This window comes from Chlorocebus sabaeus, chromosome X (genome assembly GCF_047675955.1).
Source record: "Chlorocebus sabaeus isolate Y175 chromosome X, mChlSab1.0.hap1, whole genome shotgun sequence".
Taxonomy (NCBI): domain Eukaryota; kingdom Metazoa; phylum Chordata; class Mammalia; order Primates; family Cercopithecidae; genus Chlorocebus; species Chlorocebus sabaeus.
The window spans coordinates 41776900-41783925 of record NC_132933.1 but is presented as its reverse complement, the minus strand read 5'-3'; positions in this window follow the sequence as shown (position 1 = coordinate 41783925).

Here is a 7026-nt window from a genome sequence, read left to right as displayed (position 1 = left end):
TTATTTAATATTAATCAATTTAAATTTAAATAGCCACATGTGGTTAGTGACTACTGTGTCGGACATCAAAGCTTTAGAGGGAAGGCTGACATAAAGCAAAAGATCAAATAATAACAATATTAGATAACAGTTACTGAGAAGTCATATGTGCTAAGTTATGTTCTAAGTACTGTACATGTAACAACTTTTTTAGTCCTCATGATAACCCTATGACCTAGATACTACTACCATCTCCACTTTACAAGTGAAGAAACTGAGAGACAGAGAGGTTAAATAATTTGCCCGAGGTCACACAGTTACTAAATGGCAGAGCTAGAATTAGAACTCAAGTTACTTGACTCCAGAAGCAATACTCTTAATAATTTCACAAAACTACTAATTAGTTAAATCATAGTAAGTTCACAAAACATAGCAGTCAAAGCTGGAGGTGTGCATGTCTAAGAGCTACAAGGAACCCTGTCCCATTTATCCCACTGGCTTTGACACAACAAAGGCAAACCGACATAACAAAGAGGTAGCTTTTTCAAATTACTTATATTTATTATGGAATTACTCAGCATAACAAAAGATTATCTAATATAAATTCTAATCTAAACAAATATTCCTATTAATACACACTACAGTCAGGCATATTTCTTTGGGGCAAGGGTAAAAGGTACATTAACCTTTATCTTATCTTTAACATTTAGATGGGTGCCTGAAATGGCCCACTGGTTGCTTTTTAGGTGTGGATGTGCTTACCTCCTGTGGTTACTTAGGCCATCATTGTGGATGAGCTCTGGTACGAACGCTCTTTTCAAAGCAAGTTCAAGAGTCTCCAGCTAGAGGCACAACATTCAAGCCTTAGAAGAGTGGAGGGCCTGCGTAAAGCCTTGCAGTGGAAACAAGTGCCATCAAGCTATGCATCCTGAGGGTTCCTAGACTTAGAAAACCTTAACATATTTCTGTTAGGTATGCTAATTGAGTGCACAACTAGCTCTGTTATTCCCATCCTTCTGGTATAGGTTTCACATATATGCAAATTAGGCATGCTATTAGATTGATGCTAAATGTGATAAGTGCCCTTCTGGCTATGCTTATCCCCACCTGGTATAGCTTTTGCAAATAGGTGAGTTAGGCAACCCTAATATTGATCCTGATTATATATAGTGACACTTGCTGGGATGTAAGCAGCCCTTCTGTGTTGGTACTAATGAGGTATTATGACCAGAGCTGGGACTTAGAATTATAATTCGCACACACATACACATACACACACACACACACACTGCAATTACCAAGGAAAAGTACTGGGTTTGAAGAATTAGGTAGTTGATATACAGGAAATAAAGTATGCGATAATTCTGGCACACATGAGTTTGTAGACTGAGAACCATATCCACTATAGTTAAAAAGCAAAACTAGAATAAACAACAGTAGTCCAAAATATACATGAAGAACACTGTGAAAACAGAAGTGGTTTGGAGATTTGCAAGCTCAGAGTCAGTGATATAAAGAGTAGGAAGACGCCTTTGGGAATTTCAGCATAAATAATGGAGAGCTGTATTCAGAGCATCTTAGATAACTATGCCTCTAGGGGGCATTTCTTATAAAATTTTGCTGCTGCCTTGTGCTCAGAATAAGTAGAAATGGTTAGCAGCCACACCTAGAATACACATTATCGGCACACCCCTTCTAGCCATATGCTGTTTCTTCCCCATAATTATCAAAGGCAGGTTTACTTTACAAACCAACATCTATAGGCAATCTAATAAAGAGTCTTGAAAACAAAGATAAACACACAAACGAGAAACACCAATTAATATTTGAACAACAGACTGCATGTAAGAAACTTACCACAATCTATAGACACAAAAACTAACTTTTGAAGAAACAGTAAATACAGTAAATGAAAAAAGACTTAAAATAAGTATAAGTAATGCTCTCAGAAGGATAAGAGAAGTGATCACACCCATGAACAAGGAAAATGCTGATGTGAAACAGAACCAATAATAGGTCCTGGAAACTACATAAATAAAGAATAACCAAAATAAAGAACACAATGGATATATGAAATAAAAATAAAATTCTAAGCCCCCCCGACCAACCAAATGGACCCCTCTTGGCCAAGAAAACCACAGAAAAACTTCTAAAATTTAGTTTCCTGGCCATGATGAGATGGGAGGTCAATCTCAGCATATCCACTTCCTCAAAAACCATCACTAGACTTTTTTTTCATAAAGGTTAAACAGAAACCAGCCCTAGAAAGCAAAGAGCAGAAGACTCTATCACCTGACTAACTGCCTGATGCTGCAGCCAGACTCCCATCCCTTTACACGGTTTTGACATGACAGCTGATCAGCTTACAAAGCATTCCTTCCTGATAAATGACCATCAGCCATGGACTGGTTTTAGTCAATGTGTGAAGGCTGTGTGCCCTAAGTTTCACCTTTTTGATTCATAGAGCCTAATTTTACTGCATTTTAATGTTAAGTCTGCATTCCAAAGTGAGCATGAGATGTATGTAACATGTATGATTACTTATCATGCATGTGTGTAACACCTTTTCATGCATATTCATAGCTCCTCCTATAACCTGTTAAATATGTATGCTTAGCCAACCTGTTTAGCATAAAACTCTTGTCCCACCCTTCCTCCCTCCAAGTGCTTGCTTTCAGTCTCAACTGGAGGCTCTGCTTCCCAGCCTGCAGGTTGCAACCCTTCTCAGAAATAAAGTTCTCATTTCCAAATTTACAGATCTCATGATTTTAAGTTGACATAATTGGTGATGAGGATGGTATCCACAGAGATTCTCTGGGTTCCCTGCAGTGTGATTGGAGTCAATGCACCAGTGCCTGCAAAAGCTCATTGACAACTCAGTTGTCTCCCCATTCACATTGATAGTGACCCTGGTAAGCTCTCCCTGGATCAAAGATTTCCTGCTTTTAGGCTGAGATCTGAGAGATTTTATTTCTTTCCTCTGATCTCCATCTGAATCCCTGAGGAGACTTCTAGGTTGGCCCCCGGTTTCTAAGAGAGTGGCCTTTTCAGCTGGATTCAGCTGGTCCATCAGTATTGGTCAGGATACTCTCCCTCTAGTGGCACTTGAAGGGATGCCTTCAGTAAGTAAGTGCTGTTATGGGGAATGTAGGTTCTAAGGGGACATTCCCTGACCAACCACCCTCAGGAACTCCGGTTGCTTACATGTTAAGAACTATGGGAGAAATTCTTGTGAATATTTGGAATCCTGGATAAAACTAACCTGGGATGATTTAAAGCTTTGTTGGCTACAATGGGGGTTTTAGGAGATTTCTAGACTAGTTTACCTGCATGCTCAATTGGAAGAAAGAGAATATTACACCTCCCAAAAACAATGAGGATTATTCTATAGTATTTCGAGTCTTCTAAAAGAACATAATTTGAAATTAAACAAAAGACTCCATGAACTAGAAAAACCTAAAGAAAATCACACATGCAAAAAATTTACTGAGTCAACTCCTCTTCCTTTTTCTGTTCCTACCTCTCCTCCCCATTCTCCCTCTCTTACTCCTCCTCTCACCTCAGCTCCTCCCCTTCCTATAGCCCCTGAGGCCTCCCTCCCTTCTCCTCCCATATACCCATTCTCCCATATACCCAGACCCCTCTCAACTACACCTTTATTCCTCTGACTCAGTAGGTGGGTCCTCCTAACCTCCTTCAGGATTATGGGAGGTGATAGTAATGCTAACAGGTCAGGGTTTGTTCCCTGGAGAAAATCTGAGCTTCTGATGCTCACAAAGAACTTTCCCAATCCCGGATTAAACTCTTTAGACATTGCTAGCCAATTTAATATGCTAATTACTACCTATCAGCCTGCATGACCAGACCTCTATCATTCGGGATTACATGGAGCTACTGGTGTCCTGGTTGGGCAGTATGGCCCCAACTGGGCCACAGGAATCCTTTGTCAGGTTGCTAATTTGGCTGGCCACTTGGCAGAAATCATAGAGAGGGAGAGTTCAGGAGGGAGATGCTTCCCATCTGGTGTTGCTACAATTGTGGCAGCTTCACGTGGATCTTCAGACACCTTGCATGCCAACCGGTTCTTCATCCCAGGGGACTAGCATATCTGCTTCTTCTGTGTAGCACCCTGGGTATATTGAGAAGGGCTGCCATGAATATTAATGATGGCTGCAGTTGAAACCTGGCAAGGCTTGTCTACCTAGACATTTGGAGTGGCTGTAGGGCTGCTACCGGGAAATTTCAGGGACATTTCTTGTACTCAGGGCTGGTGCTATGGGAGAGCTGGAAGTTGCTGTCACCTATGAGACCGTGCAGTTTCGGAGGGAGTTGACAACGGTTGTTTATGGTTTATAGTTGTCTCTGTGGGTGACTGCTTGTTTCTTTGCATGTCTGTATAGGAAGGGCCTGGTCTGAACGCTTTGAAAGATATCTGTATAGTAGGGTGCGCTGTGAAGACATTATGCAGCCTGGTCCCATGTCATTTCTCTTTTTGGGGGGACCTGAGATTCAGTGTAGGAGTAAAGTCCTTGATTTTAAAGGTCTGGATGTTCTGCTTTTCAACTGCATTTTCTTTTCACATGTTTAAATTATTGAGCCCTAAAAACTGCAAGAACTTTCTTGGCCCCATTCCTTGATAGGCTCTGCCCTGAAATCAGTGGTCCACTTGGAGAAACAGACTAAATTAAAAAGCTACCTATCCCTATGAACTTGGTCTCCTTATATAATCCTATGGTGAATTCCTGTGAAGTTTTGTTGTCTTGGCATCCATTTTTGGTCTTCTGCTAGCACACCCAAACTCCCTCTTGGAGGGACTTAGATTCTCTCTCTCTCTGTCTCTCTCTCTCTCTCTCTGTCTCTCTCTCTCTGTCTCCCTCTCTCTGTCTCTCTCTCTCTGTCTCTCTCTTTCTCTCTCTCTCGCTCTCTCTCTCTCCCTCTCTCTCTCTCTCTCTGTGTGTATGTGTGTGTGTGTGTGTGTGTGTGTGTGTGTGTATGTGTGTATGCTTTGAAATGTGGATTACTATCCTGCTTTTTTCTGAGATTTGGTGAGGACTTAGACCGTGTGGGACAAGCGGACGTTGACTTCTTTTTGTTTGCAGGGGCACAATTTGAATCCAGCTATCATTTTGGACTGGTGAGTTTTGCCAGTCTCATACCTATAGTTTTGAAATTGGGGCTGTAGAGTCTTTGTTATCTGTTTGTATCTTTACATGTGCATATGTGTATATCTGTTTGTGAACTGTCTATATGGACTTATAAATAAATGAGCACTCATAAATTAAGTTAGTCCAAATGCTTTTCAAGTTCATGTTATTTTAGTAATCTTTAGTAAATAAAGATAGTTTTTAAATTGTTGGTAAAATAAAAACATTCTCCAAATTTAATTTAGACATTTTTGCCTGTGTCTATTGGAAGGCAGGTTTATGCTATCTATGATAGATGTTTTAAGGTCATAAAACATCTATATTCTGATTCTATGATATATTTGATACTTGCTTAATTTGTCTGTAAGTTTATGTCTTTGGATTTGAGCGTTTAGATTCTAAGGTCTAGCTAAGTGGCCCTGGTGAGGCCCGGCGAGGTGCTGGAGCCAATCCTCCCTGACCCAGCTCTGCCTCCTGGTCATACTGGGAGAAGTTGGATTCTCCAGGCATTGTCTTCACAGCTCAGTGTTTTGTCCTACGATCTGCATCTGGTAAATAATTAAAATTATCTACTTAGGTTTTTCAGTTAAAAGGATTACTAAGAGTTAACACTGTAATTAATATATACAATTAAAACTACTATAGATAAGAGAAACCGTTATATATACAAAGTATATGAAGAAAATAGGATTTTTTTTTTTTGGAGGGAAGGTTATAAGAAGTGATAGAATCTGGTTCATTTTAAAAGAAAAGTAACTTTGTCTGGAGTAGATATTTTTAAATGTTCTAAGTTGAAGGAATAAAAAGGAATGATAGATAAAATTGAATGAATATAGAAAGTTGGAGAAAAACAGAATGGAAAAAATTGTAGTAAGTTATGAAAGGTTTATGGAAGTTTTATTTTTTGTGGTCAAAACTGAATGATATTGGATAAATCTTTTATAAGATGTCACTAAGATTAGATTTAGTATTAATAATACACTGATGCAAAGATAAAATTTAGCATTGTCTTTGTAACAAGACTTTCATGTAGTATTAACAAGAGCAAAAGGCCTGGCATGATGGCTCACGCCTGTAATCCCAGCACTTTGGGAGGCCAAGATGGGTGGATCACGAGGTCAGGAGTTCAAGACCAGCCTGACCAACGTAGTGAAACCATGTCTTACAGAGCAAGACTACATCTCAAAAAAAAAAAAAAAGAGCAAAATATTTTTGGTAACCTTCTGAGAAAACTTCAAAAAAAAGAAGGGCGAGAGGAAAAGATATTCAGTTTGCCTCATGCTATCTTTATTAGGTATTGTGATTGTTTGGGAAATGGAGTCTCTGCTCTATCGAAGAGTAAAATTTTGCTTTTAGAAAGCTTGTGAATTATTCCTTTGGCTAAATAAGTAATTATGATGTTGCAGTGACCTGTGATCATATATATATATATAATTTTTTGAGACAGGGGTTCACGCTATTGCCTAGGCTGTAGTGCAGTGGCACAACCTTGGCTCACTGCAATCTCCGCCTCCCAGGTTCAAGCGACTCTCATGCCTCAGCCTCCAAAATAGCTGGAACTACAGGCGTACACCACCACACCTGAGTAACTTTTGTATTTTTAGTACAGATGGAGTTTTGCCATGGGAGGCCAAGGTGGGTGGATCACTTGAGGTCAGGAGTTCAAGACCAGCCTGACCAACATGGTGAAACCCTGTCTCTACTAAAAATACAAAACCTAGCCAGGTGTGGTAGCACATGCCTGCAATCCCAGCTACGAGGGAGACTGAGGCAAAAGAATTGCTTGAACCCAGGGGGCAGAGGTCGCAGTGAGCTGAGATCGCGCCACTGCACTCCAGCATAAGCAAGAGAGTGAGACTCTGTCTCAAAAAAAAAAAAAGAGGTTCCAGAAAGTCAACTTTAA